Here is a 19,712-nt window from a genome sequence, read left to right on the forward strand (position 1 = left end):
TGGTGAAAGAGGACATTCAAAACAACACATAAGAGTAATTGTATGTACTAGAAAAATTGTGAAAGAAAGTAGGTAAAGTAGGAATGTATTGTTTAGTTTACCACTGTGCCAAGGTTTATGTTTTTAGAGGGTAGGATAAATGTATCTGCAATGAAGGATGAAGGTTATAACACTATTTCAATAGTAGAAAACCCCAAAAACCCAACAATCTCCCCCGCCCCAAACTCTTCTATCTATTTAAAATTGATTCAGACACAATGGAGATCATTATAGCCTCAATATCTGTCAGCTGTCCTCTCCTGTGGATGCAACATTCATGGGATCGCTATGCATAATTTATACATGAGCTACGACATTGATCTATGAGTCAAACAAAAAAACACTGCTGAATGATGTGTACATGCAGAAAAGAAGCAAAAATAGAGTTGCAAATATCAAAACCAAGAACACTTTTTTTCTACTCTTTACTCTTCTCATCTTCCTTGTTTTTCTGCTCTTCATAATAAGGATTTATTAACTATGAAAGAATAATATCAGGTAAAATTAGGTTTTGTGCAATTGTGTTTATTTAAACTTAATTTTTTTGTATTGAAAAGCACTTTTTATATGCCAAGAATTACAGATATAAGTTGCTTCGGAATTGTTAAATTATTATAGGTAGGTAGGAAAACATTCATTAACTCTTATAAAAATAAATCAAATAGAGTTAAGTGATAATCTAGGTGATTCTTAGATTAGCATAATGCCATAGATGTGCACACAGTGGACAATGCCTCTTCTGTAGAAACTTCCCTTTAATCTTAGATACTTTCTAAGTTCTTCAGAACAGATTCTGGGCTGTTATTGAGACTTACAGCTATTAAGAAAATATTATGAGAGTCTAGAGAAGAAAGATGGAAAAAATTATGAAGAAACATGAAAGAATGGGAGCTGTTTAAAAAAAGGGTTAAGGAGGGATCTGATGAGGTATGTTCTTAATTTTAGAAGCTGACAGAAGTCAGTGGATTACTCCTACTAAAATAATGTCTAGGTCATAATGTTTTCTGAATACTTTGCAACAGAACATATTATTATGAATATTCAAATAATTATCAAGGATACCTGGACATTAGTTTAAAGAAAAAAAATAATAAAATTCTTCACTGTCTTATCTTTTGCTTTCTCTCATATGATGAAATAAACATTTCAACTGAAGCTGGCATGTGAACATACCAATAGGTGGTACTGCTTGGACTGAAAAACAGAAGAGAAAAAATATGCGTAATAATATGCAATTCTAAGTGTCTAAAACCAATTTACCTATTAATATTATGTATTTCAGTTGTGATTTTATTCCTAGTTTAGGTCCTCTTCAGAAAATGAGACAAGCAGTAGTTCCTAATTAGTAAAACCTGAGTGTTTCCTCCTTTGTGACAAGATCTTATGCCAAGTTGAAATCAACCAAATTCTCACCTTAGTCCCATGATTTATCATGCATGAATCAGCTCTACTCAAGATCCTACTGAGGGACAGTAATATTAAAAATTCAATCCATTCTCCTTGAATTTTGACCCTTTCTGCTGATCTTGCAAGAAAGAATTTTCAAATACAGACAATTTTAGTCTCTTCAAAGAGATGAAATCTGAAGCTGCCTGCTCTGCTGCCACAGTTGACCACAGTGTGAATAGACAGTAGGTCTTGTCCCTTTTGTAAACTTATGAGGACCTGGTTTGGTGACCTAGATGAAACAAACTAGCTGCTCAAGGGTTGGGTTTGCCATTTCATCAGGCCCTAAGCAGAATGAGAACAATAAAATAAACATTTCAATTATACTTTCAGCTTTTTATGCATGGTCTGGTCTTTTTCATATTGCAAGCAAAGAAGCTAGCACGGTCCATTTAAGAGAGTCCATTGGTGTTTCATCAGCTATTGATGAGATTGATGCGTAAAAGTGGCAAATCATTTCAATGTGAATCATTTACAGAGAAGTCTAAACATAACCAAATGTAGGTGACGACATACAAGAGGTCATTCAGCTGTACGACTGCTCACCATTCATCATGTAGTAAAGTGCACCTTTGATAATGGCTTGTACAAAATGGCATAGTCTCTCATGAGCTGAGCAAGTATATACACTGACAATTGTAAAACTGCTGCACTGCTTTGCTTCTCTCCATACAGATAATTCCAAAAAGCAATTTTCTCCTAATATTTTTTCTTGTAGAGTAGCATCTCATTACCCATATACATTGTATTGATTAGCAAGTATAGCTGTTTTCTATGTGTGTATCACATTTAACCTCCAAGGAGTCTACTGTTTTAATAGAATTAACTTTGAGAAGAAAATATTAATTTTTCAAGCAAGACAATGCTGTTAAAAAATCAGCATCTTTTAATTAAAAATGCTTACATCAGAAGAATGAGTATGTGAAGTCAACGCCTCCTTGTGATGTTGGAAACAGCCACAAGTGATCTTTTTCTTTTTTAATAGCAATGTTAATTTATCCCACTGAGAGAGACAAATGAGTTCCACCCAGCTACTGAAGAGTTTTAGAATTTTATTTAAGATCCTCAAAACGGAAGTTCTCTTTGTTCTGCGTATGTACAAAGGCCTGATCAAAAGCACAGGGAACCAGTGGGAGTCTTTCCTGCTATGTATCCTATGGCCCTTGTCTTAAAAGGTGAGATTTATTTCCATCTTCTCTATCACAAACTTTCTTTGTGTATAACTGTGCTGTGCTCTGCACAGCTAGTACTTTTCTTGTGGTTACTAGCAAAAAAATTTCCAGATTGGTTAAGGACAATTTTGCTACAGCTGATATAGTACATATTTTGCATAGCTAGTGCTTTCTTGTAGTTACTAGCAAAAAGTTTTCCAGATTGGTTAAGGACAATTTTGCTGATATAGTACATACTCCTGTTAACATATTATGTAACATGGATTTTAAAGTTTCTATTATAACTTTTAACCTTCATTTTTTTCTGAATCAGAGTTTCAACCATCCTTGACACTGTACTTTTTTCCAAGAAGACTAAATTTCAAAGCTGTTCTGAAATTTTGACATGAATTTTGATAAGCCAAGGAAATTGAAAAATGGAGGAGCAGTAAGTGAGAAGCAGACCAGCATTTTTGCCTTGGCATATGACACACTGGAATAGTTAAAAAAATTTACATGCACATGGTCCTTGAAGGACATTAAAAAAAAAAAAAACAAACAACCAAAAGTAAGGAAATGAATGCAAATGCTTTTCAAACAAAAAGTGATTTAATTGCAACAAGCAGTCAATTGCCGTACAAACAGTCATATGAGTGACTTCCTTGTAAACAGCTATTAGACCTTGTACCGAAATGCAGATTAAGAACAAGTTACTGGAAGTTGAAACTAGAAAAGTTAAAAGCATATTAGGCAGGCCTGTATGACTTTTTTTAAAAGGGAGAATGAAAAGCCACTGGAGCAAGCTACCAAGAAAAGTGTCAGCTTCTTCTGCTCTTGCTAAATTTCTGGTTAAACCTGGTTGTGTTCCTAGCAAGTATAGTGTATTCAAGTGCTCATGTTTTAGTGAATTTTTGTCATTGAGTTCAATGTAGACATAATGTAGTGAGACATTACATTTTAATGGTGTTTTCTACATTTAAAGTCTATTAAACTGAATAGCTAGATCTACTTTGGAATGTATGGTATAATTTTAAAAATACTACTGTGCATTTTATTTTAACCATCCTGTAAATTTCATTCGTATTAATATCTCAGTGAGGACTGTTAGACAGCTTTCAAGTAAATATGCTATTGAGAAGAAAAAGGTTATTTTTAGGTGTAGATATCACCCCTAAGTTGAAGAAAAGCATCCTTTGATGACCTACTTCAAAGCTGTATGTTTGGAATTTTGATGATAAGAAAAACTTGTTTATCTAAACCAGATATTAAGGACACATAATATATACTGAGAATGTCAGTTCTCTTGCCCAGAAATGCCAGACATTTGAATAATCAATCAATATTCTTTGGCCCAGCATGTAAAGCTCTGGAATGACTTACTGGGAGGAAACTTTCATGACAGCCAGCAATCTGTCAACAGGTTACCAGGGGAACCTTTGTGCAAACATTCCTAACTCTGTGTGCTTAATTTCAGCCTAGTCATTTACTGTTATTTCTTTCTTTATCTTCCAGTAAGAGAGATGTGCAGAACTTTAATGCTAAGCCCTAGAAATAAAATGAAATGTTGCAGGAAATAAACTCACAACATTTATTATCTAATTGTTGATTCTTGTCAGCTTTGTCTTACCTTCTACATTTGATAGTTTTAAGAGCAAAACTTAAATGTCCATCAAAGAACTGTCACTGGCATCCTCTACTCTACAAGGTGCAAAGCTACTAAAGATGCTCTTTTTCCCATGTAATACACAGCAAAGATAGTTACAACTTGTGATTATTTATTTATTTGAAAAGAGCGTGGACATTTAAACCCAACTGTTCACAATCTTTTTCTCTTTCCTGGTATGGGTCAAAGCAGTGTAAAACTTGACATTAAAGCATAATCATTGACATCTGTGTTTGTCAATGAATTATTTGATCTAGTTATTTACCTGGAATCAATATATTTGAAGCAAATTGATTATTTTTAACTTATCAAATATGTATGCAGTTGTTACCACACAAAGCCAGGCTCTCAGGCTTTGCACATGTCAAAAAAAATCTGCTGTGTATTTGAATATGTGCCATCATGTCTGCCACACTGAAATATTTATTTCAGAGCATTTTCAATGAAACATTATTCTTTCAGTTTTATGGTATTAGCTAGTTGTTTTACACTGATGATGATGGGCTATATCAGCATCTCTGCAGCTTCCTCCATGAATTCTGGTTAATTTTAATGTGATGTTTATGAAATTGGCTTGTATTTCATTTTATACTTCATTTTTGCTCTCTGAATATTATTCTGTTTAAGTCTGGCTATACTCTTCTTCAATGGCATCTGCAAAGGAACTTAATATCATCTAGCTTGACCTGTATTGTGGAGCTTCTTTTATCCTGCAGGAATGTAATTATTTAAAAAAGACTATCCAGTAATTTGCGACTGGATACTATCATGCACTTTTCTAAAAGACTTGCACAGCTGAAAAATAATTATTATGTATTTATGGGGAACTGTTACAGTCAGGCTGACTTCATTGAAAGAGAGTGCTCTTGCCTTTCAACTATGGAGAAAGCATTGCAGGTTTTAACCTGCAGTAAGGCTGTCCATCTGACATTCACTGCTCTCAGAACCGTGAACTAAAAATCTTCCCTTTCAGTAGGTTTTTTTTCACTTTATTTCTTTTGGATCTTTGGATAACACCTAGGAGATGAAAAGCATCTGCACTTGAGTAGGGACTGGCATATTTTCTCTGAGAAGTTACTATAATGCAGGAAAGTGAAACAGCTGATGTGATAAGTGTTTTCCACCTTTAGTTACTGTGACCATTCTGAGATACAGTAATGACTATTTCAGCTGTACTTTACAATTTTCTCAGGTCTGTAAAAATATTAATATGTTCAGAAATGTACTTCAGTTAAGATGAAAAATAAGTTATTTGTGTGTTGTACTCATCCAATAAGGGAAGCCAGAGAAACCAGAAAACTAGCTTTTAGATTTGGGCCCCAGGACATGTCTTGGACCATAAAACAAGACAGGGAAGACAGGAAAGGGTCCTGGATTGTTGGAGATTGCCTCTGGTCTGGTTGTGACTGGTGGTGTAGCTGCCCAGTAGAGGAGGCTGCAGTGCTGCATAACATCATGTGGCTCATCCTGTGGGACAACCATGCCAGTGTTTATTCCATTGTTGATGTTAGGAAGGAATCTCTGTATAGTTCTACAGTGTACATATCTTGAGAGCAGTAAGGTATATATAATGACACAGATAAATAGCTTGGAGTATATATGTTTGAAATCTAACTTAAATTGTAATATGTTTTGTGGGTTGTTTGGACTGATTATCATTCTACTGATAAATGTTACTTACTCAAACCCGAGTTTACCAAATAAGGATAATTTTGAATTTATTTCCAGTAAAAAGATAATTTGCTTTCCATTTCAACTTCCCATTTGATATCTCTGAAAGGAAACATCCTGAAAGGAAACATCCCATTAGCTAACTTGTGCAAGCTCACCTAGAAAATCAATGAAAATGTTGGAAAATAGATTTATCTGTACTGTAGATGAGAGATGGCATATTTATTTTGTCATTCTTTCTTCCAACTAATTTTTTTTCTAATAGCTATTGTCTGAAAACTTGAAATCACTGATCATTTTGGTAGAAATGTTAAAATTTGACATTACTGGGCCCATGTTTTCAATGAAATATATATAAAAATATTATTAGCTTTATCTGATTAAAAATATACACATTTTAGCTTTGTACTTTCATACATGAAAATAATGTTCATGTGACTTAACATAAAAATTATGAGAATATGCTATCACAAGATGTGAATAGAATATACAGCATATGCTCAAAGTAAGGTAGAAATTCATATGTTGAAGCAACAATATTAAATTATCAAATTTTCAGCACATAGCACATGCTAAAAAGCTATTTTTTTTCTCTAGCAAGCATTGTAACATTTTGAAGAGTAGAGAATAAGGGAAGGAAAGTGCATTTAATCACAATATTGTGTTTGAGTTCTATCTTAGCCAAAGCTGTCCCAATTTTAGTAAGGACTGAAGAACATACTGAACTTTTTTCTTCCCAGAAGAAAAAGTATTCACTATAGATTAAATATTTCTAAACTGACATTATCAAAACCCACAGATATAACAGCTGAGTAACAGAATAACCAGTCTGGAGTTATGATGCTGTTTAATGTTTGTTAGGTTGTTTGTTTACTTTACACTGGTGGCTTATCTAAATAAGAAGCCTTCATGAAGATGTTAGAAACAGTTACTGGCGTAGGTATAACTGAGCTATATCAGTGTAAGTTTATTCATTTGCCTGTAAAATATTTGTTGGAATAAAATATATATTTAATATACTTTATAAACAACATACAGATATGTTAGTTTTGAAAAGAAGGATCATGAAACAAAATAGGATCAATAGGTTACTTCAGGTATTTATTTTATTGAAGGACTACATATTGCTTTGAAATTTTATCACGCATCACTTTAAAGTGTGTTGAGCCAGATCCTCAATCTGCATAAACCATGGACAGCATTCACTTGACACTTTTGAAGCTTTTGGAAAGTTATTGTGAAGAATTAGACTGTATTAGGGACAATCCCTACTGAAGCTGTTTGCAAGTTCTTGAAAATTTACATTTGAATTTACATTTGCAAGTTAAATTTACAGTGTGGTTTGTTGTAGGTTGGGTTGATTTAGTTAGGGATTTTATTAATGTTAGTTAGGTTTGTTCCTTGTACTCCCCTATTTTCCCTCACAGTGGTTTGCTCCAAGTTGTTCACCCCACAAATTCCTGCCACTCAGATCCACAGTTACCTGTCAATCTTCTCACCTATCCCTGTTTTCTCCTTATTTGGTTCTGTCAGTCAGGGGTTGTCACTCCTTGTTGGGGTGTCACTCCTTGTTGGGGTGTCAATCTTGTAACCACCCCCAGCTTCTTCATGAAAGTTCTGCATCAATCACCCCACCTTAGCCCTTCTATTCGTCCCAGGACGCTGCACCCACCTCTGTTATGTTACCATTGGTTGTTATAGTTGATGTCATTTCTCTATCGTTTGTCCCCATTGGACGAGCCAGGTTTCCACCCCTGTCCGCCCACCTCCTACTTAACCTGTTGTCATTCTTTGTTCTCCGGCATTTTGCGCTCCGTCGCTCTGAGAGCATTTTGTTCCGACCATGCCTGGGGGAATAAAAGTTCTTAGGGCTTGCAAGCAAAGTGTCCTTCTCTCGTCCCTTCACCTCCTCTCAGCGTGTGAAGCTACCAAAGCTGTGTTACCCACTCTGCAGTGCTCAGCATTACCAGGGAGGCAGATGCCATTACCCTGGTGTGCCCACACACATGTGGGAGCCAACCTGGCCTTACACAGGCAGTGCTGGCCGGTGCTTCTCGACTGCTTGAGGTTGTGGCAGGCAGCCGCCGCAGTGGTTGTTCCCTCTATGGTGTTTGTTGAATTAAAAGTGATGTTTTTGGCTGAATATTGAACATAACTTAAATTCCAGCTAAAACAGACTGCCTATTCTTTGGAAATAGAAAAAAATCATCTTTATGAAACAAATCTCATTTGGGTGAAGAAACCTTTTCTGCTTTAATCAAGGACTTTCAGTTGGGGAGCTGGAGAAATGGAGAATATCAACATGAGGTCAGAGAACAGTTTTGTTATCTGTGAGAAAGACACCTGCCTTTGGCTGACTTACAAACTCCTAAAAAATGTTGTTTGCACATGGTAGATATGGGTTTGTGTGTGTCTGCCAACATACTCTCTGAAGATGCCATCTGCATCAAGCATGTGGCAGCACAAGGAGAATCTTTGTGGGTTCCAGGGTCCACTGAGGTTATGGGCACACAAACCAAAAGCAAGAAGGCTCCTCCTGAGCATGTAACAATGCTCTTGCTGTTTCTCTGCAACAGTGGCAGAACAAGATGTGAAGTATGCAAAACCCAAATGTACGTAAAAACCTGGGTACAAACTTTTATGTTGTAAATATTTTTCTGACTTAGCAAATTTCTACTCATGTAGGAAAACATAGTTATGACATTGACTACAGCTACCTTACCTATGTTCATTTTAAGGACATTTATCCTTGCGCTATTGTGCATAGAGTCCCAAACAAGATGGCATTAGGATCTACTGGAAAAAAGCTTCATTGATATTTCACATATTTTACAACAGATTAAAAACTAGAAGAAAATAAATTGATCTAGTAATTTTCATAAATTACTTTTCTTTTATTAATAAGAAAACCAGATTGCCACACTAATGAGATAATTAAATATATCTTTTACACAAAGAATATTCCAAGAAATGAATCAATATTTTCAGTAAATACTGTGATCCAAGTTATCCTATTATTTTAGGTTTGTACCTTTCATGGTATTTGCTTTTGATTGCTGTTTTGTTTCTTGCTGTAAATGTCAACAATGTGCAACCTGAAGTAATTATTAGGAAAAGTGATAGCATATTTGCTAGCAGTAGAAATGCCAGTGTGTCTCCTGTTTCTCCCTACAGTTAAATGCTATTATTTTTGCCAGACACATTGGCACATTGTTGTGAGTTCACACAGTTAGGATGATTTCCATCACTTCCATGGTGATGAAAAAGGATGCTGTGAGAGAGAAAATATTTTACATGAGAAAAGAAGCACAGAGAAATTAAACAACTTGCCTAAGGTCACACAGGAAGCTTCTAAGAGAGGTATGATTTAAAGAGAAGTCTTCTGAAAATTATATGAAACACCTTAACTAGAAATCTACCTTTTTCCTATAGCAGGCTTTTCCTTTCCTCAAAACAATTATTCCATATAATTTGTGGTATCTGCAAATAAAATTGTTTAATTATGACTAATTTTAGAATAATGTGATGTCCCTCTTTTTATGTTAGCTCTCTAATGCCAGCTAAAATAAACACAAAATCCAATTTGTTTAAGCAGTGATGTTACACTAAATGTATCCAATCTTTGTATTTCAATAGCTACCTAGAATAACAGCATGAACCTGCTTTCTCTGAACTCATGCTAGGAACAGGAAATATTGCAAAAGTATTCCTAATGACAGTCAACCTCTTATTAATTGATGTTTCCTTGGATAGAAATTAACTTCAGGAATAATTAAAAGTCAGTTGGATTTTGGGAAAAAAATTCTTATGAAATTCTAGTTAATTTTTATATACAAAATTATATATATGATGTATGTTTTAGATACAATATTGAGTAGACTGTTCCACAATACAAATAATTTTCTCAAAGATTGCTTTAATTATATTATTACATCAATCAAAATTATTAAAACTTGAAAATAAATAAATAAAAAGTGTCTGTCAAAAAAATTTAATCCTGAAATTTCAAAACTTAGCAGCTGCTGACAAAACCTTATAGCAACTTTTTCTGGACCAGGAATTTAAAACAGCCTGACAGAAAGGGGAGATGCTATTTAGATGATCAGATGTTGCTTTTCACTTCAAATACAAAAAGATGGTAACATTTTCCAACAGCCTCAATATCCCTTACCTCACTCGAGCTGGTAGTTCAATTTTCAACAGTTTTCATTGAGTTTAAGACAGTATTGTGTCCATTGATTAATTTCACTTATCTCCTCAGAGTGCAACCTGCCCACATCTACTTTTTTTTTTTCCTTTTACTTTACATAGTGGGGGTTTTATTTAGCCAGATAGTAGTTCAGCATCTCCTATGCTTCTGTTCTTTTATCAAGCACTCCTCTTCCTAAACGCACAGAGATACAATATTTCTCTATTTTCAAGACCTATGAAAATGAGTAGTGTGGTGATTTAACCCCATGCAGACACGTTCTCATTCCCCACTTCCACCAGGTGGGATGGAGAGAATTGAAAAAATCCATGGATTAAGATAAGAACAGTTTTATAACTGAAATGAAGTAAAATAGTATTATGATTACTGATAATTATAAATAATAAGGATAATAGTAATGAAAAGGGAGAAAACAAAAAGAGAGAAATAAAATTTAGGTGTAAAAAAACAGTGATACACAAAATTGCTCACCATCCCCTGACTGATCCCCAACTTGTTCCTGGACAGTGATTGATGACTCCTGGCCAAATTCCCCAAGCTAATTTATTGGGTATGATGTTCTGTGATATGGAATATCGTTTTGGTAGGTTTGGGTCAGCTGTCCTGCCACACTCTGCTCCAGCTTCTTGTGAAGCTACTCACTGGCAGAGTATGGGAACCTGAGAAGTCCTTGACCTAGGCAGTGTAAACACTACTTGGCAACAGCTAAAACATCAGTGTGTTGTGTTATCGATATTTGTTACAGAGAGATGCTTTATCATGCTGGGCAGCGACAGCAGGGGCGCAACCTTCCCCCCATGAGCTCTGCTATTCCCAGTTATCGCTTGGTCTGGCACAAGAACAGATAACAACGACACAGGTCTTTGGATAGAATTAGATGGATTTATTCCTGGACTTCAAGACCTGGAACCCCAAGACAAGACTTAGGGGGTCTGCAGAGGTTTTTATAGGGGGAGTGGTAGAGGGCAACAAACCAATGAAGGCATGGCACGGGAAGAGATTAGGGCAGGACTAACATTCTATAAACCTATCAGGGAGAGCAGGGGAGGGGGATAATAGCAAGTAACAAATGGGGTATCAAATACTAAAGATAGACAAGCAACACTCTGGAAGAAGGGGTAGGAATAGGGACGATTGACAACTTGGGAGGGAGGAAGTTAGGGAGGGGCTTGGGGAGATTGGCAACTCGGGAGGGGAGGAGATTAAGGAGGAGAATAGTGTGCTAACAGAAACTTAAAGCAAAAACCACACCACAACAAATATTATTCTCATACTGATTCCAAAACATTGCACTCTGACAGCTAGGAGAAAGAAAATTGAGTTGAGAGTTCACAGCTGTAAAGGAGCTGGCTACTGTTTCACATATGAACCTTGCTGAACATTTTAAGGAGTCAAGGCTTTAGTGGTTCCATGTATCTCCACATAAGCACGTAGCTGATGTTGTAGCAGGTTGATTTAGCAATTTTTCTTTTAGTACTTTCAATTCAGAGGAAAATGCAAGTTCAGTTTATTCTCATTTGTGAATGTCCTGGATGCAGTAGAAACCAGTATAGTTGTCATTTACAGACCATATGGAGACCTGAAGAGTCATTCTTAATTATAGTCACAGAAACCAAAACAAGAGGGCAAAAATTCATCATTATGCTTTCTAATCAGATGAAAAGTAATTTTGATAATGTTATCAGCAGTTTCTTCCAAGTAATCCTTTTATTTTTGATTAAGAATAAATGATATTTTTTTCCATACAAGATATGAAGCACCGTGACTAATATTGTTAAACTTTTCAGTTTAAATTATTCAGTTACTTTAGGCAATTGCTGTCTAAATAGGTTAAACTGTATGTGGTAGAATAGCAATGAATATGTTTTTCTCTGACCATAAAAGTGGTTAGATTACCCCTGATACTCTTCGTAATGGCAATTGGTATGCTTTTCTGTTCTTTCTATTCTGATTACTATAGGAGGATGAAGCATTTCCTGCAAATCAGGACAGAAGGAAAGTCAAATAGAAAGCTGAAAGAGAACTGAGACAAGGATAAAGGACAGTTATTAAATTTGTGAACTCTATCAGGGGACAAGAAGATAAACTGTATGACTGACTAGAACTGTATTGGAGTCTGACATTTCATTTTTATGCAGGTCTTGGTTTGATAAAGGTAACACATTGAAGAACAGTGCAATTCCACAAAAGCAGTTAGCAGATTCATTGAATATCAAGATGGCTAAAGTGCTTCTCTTTTGTTGCTATCTCATATTTTTATATGGGGCAATATAGTGCAGAGGCTCATGACTGAAGATCAGACTCTCTGTTGTTGTAGCAAGTTTATTATAAGATTCCTTTTTTATTGCATACGGGAACATAATATCTAGTTGACAGGTTTTGTCACTCAATTTGTAGGGCTGTATTAATTTAGTATTTTTTTAGGCTATATGTACCCAAGCCAAGAAAAAAAAAAAAAAAAAAAAAAAGGAAATGCATAAAGGGATGAGCTGTAAGCTCACCATTAGCTAAACATTGAATAAGTGATGAAACAGAGAACAAAGGGCTAAGACGAAATGCATTTGAGTGTGAAGAAACTACAATTGGTTGCAAAGTTAGAATCTATTTTAGGGCACAGTCAGGCACCAACACCATCTGTTTGCTAAAGAAAGAAAAAGAGAATAAAAATGATACGATTATTTATCAGGTGGGAGTAAGGCAATATGGCTTGAAGCCCTGACAGCCCTAGACTGAGTCTGTCCAGCCTGTGTTCTGTAAAGCCAGATTAGTAAATATGCCAAGTCCTTGACAGAATTAGTCTTCCCAATACTGCCTCAGATTCAGGGCATGGGAAAAACTAGCGCAGCGACCAGTAGATTTTCTGCCAGAATGTGAAAACATGGGTTATATTAAATATTTATGAACGGGTATCTTTCTGTGAAGAATACCTTTGTTCTCCATTTTGCTAAAACTTTTGCTTTAGTAATTACCCCAAAATACATAAATTTTGTTAAAAATTTACTTACATATGGAGAAATTTCAAATTGTGTAATGCACAATTTGATATTTTTATACAGGCATTTTCTCAAAAAAAAAAAAAAGTTTTGGTGTTCCTATTGTAGATCCTAGATCTTAAATAGATTAGGGGTGAAAGGGAAATGTCTCTATTGTTCCTCACTATAGTCTAAAAGCTACAATGCCCTTTAAAACACTGTTAAAACTTACATTGTGCCCACATAGGGTGCACCTACACTACTGATTATTTCTATACAAAGAAGAAGGTAGGAAGTTTTGACTTCCCATGATTATAGGGTCATGTTGTGCAGCTGTACCTAATAGGCAATGCTAATTAGGTTTCTGTACAGGTTATTTTGCTGTCATGCTAAAATCCTCCACACATGTAGAGAGCAAAATGTTGGAAGGTTATTTTTCTACCTTGCAAGTGGTAATTTCTGCATGGTTTGGTAACAATATCATTCTTGTCTTAGCCATGAGGGAAACCTTGAAATGTGCATAGAAACATTCTATAGTGCACAGCAAACAGTTAATCCCGGCACAAATACAACCTAAATCTACAGCTGAAGAGAGCCATTCCAAGCAAAAATGCACCACTATTGATGCACACAGAGTTGCATCTCAAGATAATTTGCTTCCCATTGTAAAATAATGGAACCTTACTTCTCAGCTGAGTGGGAGATTCTGGCTATTTCTTCATCATCAAGTAATTTGGCCATCAGACTTGATCCAGCTACTTCCCTGCTCCTACTTTACACAATATTGTATCAGTTCCAAGCTTCCTTTCAGAGCAAATCAACTAGCTCCCATTTAAACAAGTGTTTCTTTAGATGGATGTTCTTTCCAGGGATCTTTCTTGGTAGGCTCTATGGATTAATCTCAAACGTTTGGGTCTTTGAACTCCCCATAATTCTTCATGCTCATCCATACAGGCCTTACTCTTATTGCAGATCAGTTATGTCCTCCATTTCCTCAAGTGATAACTTTCTATTAATTACTCATGACAATAGAGGAACCATGTCTACGGTAAAAAGAAGATTTTAAACTCAGAGGAACACCACAAGGAATTTAGAAGAGACCTTGGCCAAGTTATACACAAAGTGGAGATAGCCTGCCCAGTCTAATGGTGTCCAGCTATGGGCAATGTGGAGATCAGACTTTTGGGCAATGTGGAGATCAGGCACCCTGTGGCCTGGGGACCCGTGGAATCTCTCACAGTTATTCTTAGTCTTCAGTGTGATCAAAGAGGAAATCCTTTGATCCATCCTTCACATCCTTACTACAATGATGTGGCTTTGTTTAACAAAGATTGTTTAAACAAAATAACATATAAAATCTAGAAATTAAAGTGCCACTCCTAGTAGGCAGCTTACTTGATTTAATTGTGATTTCTTTGTTTACACACACTTTATACATAGACTGCTATTATTCATTATTTTTGTTAAGCTTTTCAACCAAACTTAAAAATGTCACAGGTGATTAACATTTTTCATATGCATCCAAATCTACTGAATCCAAGCAAATGCAGTAGATTTTTTCTTCAGTGTAATTTTTTTAGTCTCACTCAGAGTTCAGCTTGACTCGACAGTCAAATCCATTTAAAACTTGCTTTGCTGACTTATTAAAGTACAGACAAAAAGGAATGTCTCTCTCTGAGGTTCTTCTTCCAAATACCATTAATTTGTGTTTTTTCTTCTCTAATTTGAATGTCACAGCTTACTGTAGTCCCCAAGAGCAAAAGGTGTAGCATATAACTCAGGATTTTACTATGTTTTATCCTGCTGTACTTGGAAAAACCAAATCAATACATAAGGCAGCTTAATCACTCTGATGCCCTTCTTATCTGAGTAGGGAAATAAACTGAGTGGCTTAGGTTCATTAATATTGAGAACAAGCATGACCACATCATTATGTTGTATTAAATTAATCTCTGTACTGAACTCAGTAACCTACATTTGGCCTCATATCTTGACTATGACATCAAAAGAGTGAGAATCCTTCTGCATTTCTGAGAATTTATTTCTGTGGTAGTTTGTAACATTATTTTATTTACCTTTTTATCTATATCTCCCCATTTCTTGAACTGTTGCATACACTGTTACACTAAAGCATATGGCTGAAACAGACATGTTTTTATTTTTGTTTTGTGGTACTGATGGGTTATTTGAAAAAAGTCTATTTCAGACAACAGGTCTTGCATAATTAGAAGATATTGAGGTCCATGATTATCCTATTTGCCTTTTTCTCTTTTGGAGGTGATATCCACCACAGTGGGAAAGGTGCTTAGGTCTAGAAATAGACCACCCATGAAGCGTCAACAGAAATGTGTGTGTAGCAGAATTCAAAATAACTTATTTGTGTGGGTATGCATGTATATGCACTGTCATCCATTGAAATAAATAAGAAATTGCTTCCACTTTTTTTTTTTGTTTTTCTAGAATTCTATAAAATGTACACAGAAATAATAAAGAAGACTATAGCTAGATACTGACTAAAAAGACACATTTTACAAGTAGAATAATTTATTCTATAAAGCAAGGTTTTCTTTTTGCTATTAGAACTTTTGAGAACACTAGTATAACATAGCCTGTTTTTGCATGCTATATTTAGACATTTAGAAGACAATATCAGAGAAAGAAAACCATAAAAGCAAACATAATGAGTTTGGCATTTGCAAAACAAATTTTCATAAAATCAGCGATTCTCCATATGTGACACAAAAATTTATCTTGAAAAACACTTGAAATTAACTGTCTCTAAAAACAGCGGAATGAACTTGCTAATGTTACCTGAGTTAATGCATGAAAATCACTGATAGTTTTGGGGGATTATTGTACTAGATTTAATTTCATATGGAGACAGACATATCATTCAGGCAGACATGAAAATTATTTAGAGTTTTAAAGCTTTCTAGTCATGAAAAAACAATACCCATGGACTGTTAAATAATCAGACTATATAAATACTTTGGTTTTCAAAATATTAACAAAAGATTGCATGCTTTTATTGCAATATGCCCTGCATATTAAAAATTCTTGGCATAAATTTCAAAAATAGCTTGTACATAATATATGTGTGCCTGTATTTTGAAATTTTTCACGTGAATTGCTTGAGGACATTTGAATGCTTTCACCACATAATATTTTGGTTAGACTGATGCTATGTGTGTATTGAAGATGTAACTATTGAGGTCTAAAGCCATACTCAATACTGCAGATTTAAATATATGTGAATCTGTCAACTACAGTATTAGTATCATTGCATGTGTAGACAGATTATTATTTTAAGTCCCACCAGGTGCTTGAGAATTTCCCAATTCAAGCTTACAATTGAGTAAAATATTTCCAGTGAAAAATTACATTTTTACATTTTTCACATTACAGTGAAATTAGAATTTGTGTTATTATTTCAGATATATAAAACCTGAAGCTTAGTTTTATACTTTATAATGATGTATTTTAAAAAAGGTGTAAAAGTTAAAAATGTCAAATATTGGGTATATACACATTTATTGTTACATATAGTTATGTATATGCATCTTTACAATGGGATCTCTATATAGGTGATATACGTTTGAAGGGGATTTCAACATTGTGTCTTAGTGTAAGAAAAAATTTCAGCATTTCAAAATGGACATTTGCATTTGAAACAGGTTGTAGTATAGTATTTTTCTATGCATGGAAAATATCTGCCTAAAATGAGAGACAAGAAGATATGCTTACAATAGGAATAACTGTTGGACATGCAGGTGAAAGTTTGAGAAAACCTGAGCTTCAGCACCTAACCTAGGTTTAAATGCCAACTAGCTTGAATCAATAATTTTACACAGCGGGCAAAAGTGTGGAAGTAATCACTTTTGTGTTGGATGTGATGACATCAAACAGATGCTATCTGATGGTCTCCATAAAATATTACTTTAATCTTTCATTTTTGATTTTAACCAATTTTAGTGTAATTTATAGTGCTAATTAGTAATGGCTGAAAGATAAACATTCTAAAAAATAGTCTTAGCAGGAATAAGTAAATAAAAAGAGAGCTCTGAGAAAGAGCTGAAACAGACATGAAATTCATGATAGAAAACTATAAAGACAGGACACAGGAAACAGAATTAAACAGAAATATTTTTTCTCATTTTATTTTCCTTTTGTTTCTATTTTTAACTTTTTTAAAGATTAAAACAATTGCTTAAGGAAACTAAGATTATACCAAGTGATAAGTCATTGCATATTCTGTGTTTGAAATTTTCAAGAGGAAAACACAATTGATTTCCTTTTGGACAATTTGGGTTTTCTGGTATAGAGAAGAAGGATGACACAACAGGAGGGAGAGAGGCAAGAGGTAACAACAAACCCCATAAAAGTAACTTCTTTCAAAATGGAACTTGATCAATGGATTATGTAATGTGGTTATCTTCTCTAGCATTGGCAAACGAATGATCTCCATGACCAAGAAAGTCCTTTATGACCTAATGTACTCCAGTATCTATCATTTAAAGTTTCTTCAGGGATCACTCAATTTTCAAGATGATGGTTGTAATTGAACCATAAGCTGGTAAATACATTCAGTTAGAACAGGAGATAGCAATTCCTTATGGAGTTCAAGTTGTTCCCAGAGCACAGAAGTTGGAAATTGCCATCTCAAATGATTGAATCTGTTGCATAGTTATGGTGACAATATGATTGTATTTTTTCCTTTATTTGCACATTTACTATCCAAAGCTCTGTTAGATTTTGCTAACTGCAACATACAGGAGACTTTTTTCAATCATGGGTACTGACTTTACTAAGATTACTCTCTCTGAATTTAGAAATAAACCAAGGTCATGCTCTGAATCAGGACTTTCAGCTTTTCAAGCTGCTTCATGAATGTGAACTCCACACAGATTGGGATTGATACTGGTTGGAAAACCTGAAAAGCAGCAATATCAAGCACTTTTCTTATTTGGAGTGAACACTCTTTCTGACATCATATTCTAGACAGTCTGTCTCACTGCTGTCTGGAATGGAGCATGAAACCCTTCCTGTCATCCTCTCATTGTGTAGAAACTGCACCTCATATCTACTTTAAAGGCTGGTAGTTAAAATTGTTATGTTGGGAATTTGTGGAAGGAAGCATAATGGAAACATATTCCAGCAGAATACTTTTTATCTAAGAGTGAAATGGAAATAAAAATAGAAATCTTTTAGTGTGACAAAAAAGTTTGTCCTCAGAGAAATAGAAAATCCCATTAAAGTGTTTTCTTGCTGTTAGCTGAAGTTGCAGCTGGAGTTTAAATCATCATCAGTGGACTTTTCATTACAGATCACTGCTACTTGACTGCAAATCATTGGTACATTTTATAGGAGTGAAATTCATAAAGGAGCATACATAATAAACTTTTTGGTTTCATGTCAAAGTTGAATAATGTTTATGACTTGTGGCATATTTGCCCTTGATGTTATATTGCAGATGAATATTTTTCTTTATTTTATTAATGCAGCATTACTTAATCTTTTTTCTTTATAGTCAGTACAGTCATTAGGCAGTGACACTAATACTGTTAAGATGTTATAGATATACAAATAATAAAAGCGAAGAAGAACAATTTGGAATATCTTCTCTGTTTTTGGACTTACATGATTTCAGATTTGATTGAAAATTCATTTATGTATTACAGAATCACAGAATCACAGAATCACAGAATAATGAGGTTGGAAGAGACCTCTAAGATCATAGAGTCCAACCTATGCCTTAACACCTCAACTAGACTATAGCACCAAGTGCCATGTCCAGCCTTTTTTTAAACACATCCAGAGATGGTGACTCCACCACCTCCCTGGGAAGACTATTCCAGTACTTTATTATTCTTTCAGTGAAATTTTTTTTCCTAATATCTAACCTGTACCTTCCCTGACGTAGCTTGAGACTGTGTCCTCTTGTTCTGTCAGTTGCTGCCCGGTGGAAGAGACCGACCCCCACCTGTCTACAACCTCCCTTCAGGAAGTTGTAGAGAGCAATAAGGTCACCTCTAAGCCTCCTCTTCTCCAGGCTAAACAACCCCAGCTCCTTCAAACGTTCCTCATAGGGCTTGTGTTCAAAGCCCCCCACCAGCCTTGTTGCCCACCTCTGGACACGCTCAAGCATCTCAATATCCTTCCTAAACTGAGGGGCCCAGAACTGGACACAGTATGCAAGATGTGGTCTCGCCAGCGCCGAGTACAGGGGAAGAATGACCTTCCTACTCCTGCTGGTCACACAATTCCTAATGCAGGCCAGGATGCCATTGGCCTTCTTGGCCACCAAGGCACATTGCTGGCTCATATCCAACCGGCTGTCGACCAGCACCCCCAGGTCCCTTTCCGCCTGAACACTGTCCAGCCACACTGTCCCCAGCCTGTAACGCTGTAGGGGATTTTTGTGGCCAAAATGTAGAACTTGACACTTAGACTTATTAAATTTCATGCTGTTGGACTCTGCCCATCCATCCAACCGATCTAAGTCTCTCTGCAGAGCCCTCCTCCCTTCCAATAGATCAACACAAGCTCCCAGCTTAGTGTTG

The sequence above is a fragment of the Vidua macroura genome, chromosome 6 (assembly GCF_024509145.1).
Source record: "Vidua macroura isolate BioBank_ID:100142 chromosome 6, ASM2450914v1, whole genome shotgun sequence".
In the NCBI taxonomy this organism is placed as follows: Eukaryota; Metazoa; Chordata; class Aves; order Passeriformes; family Viduidae; genus Vidua; species Vidua macroura.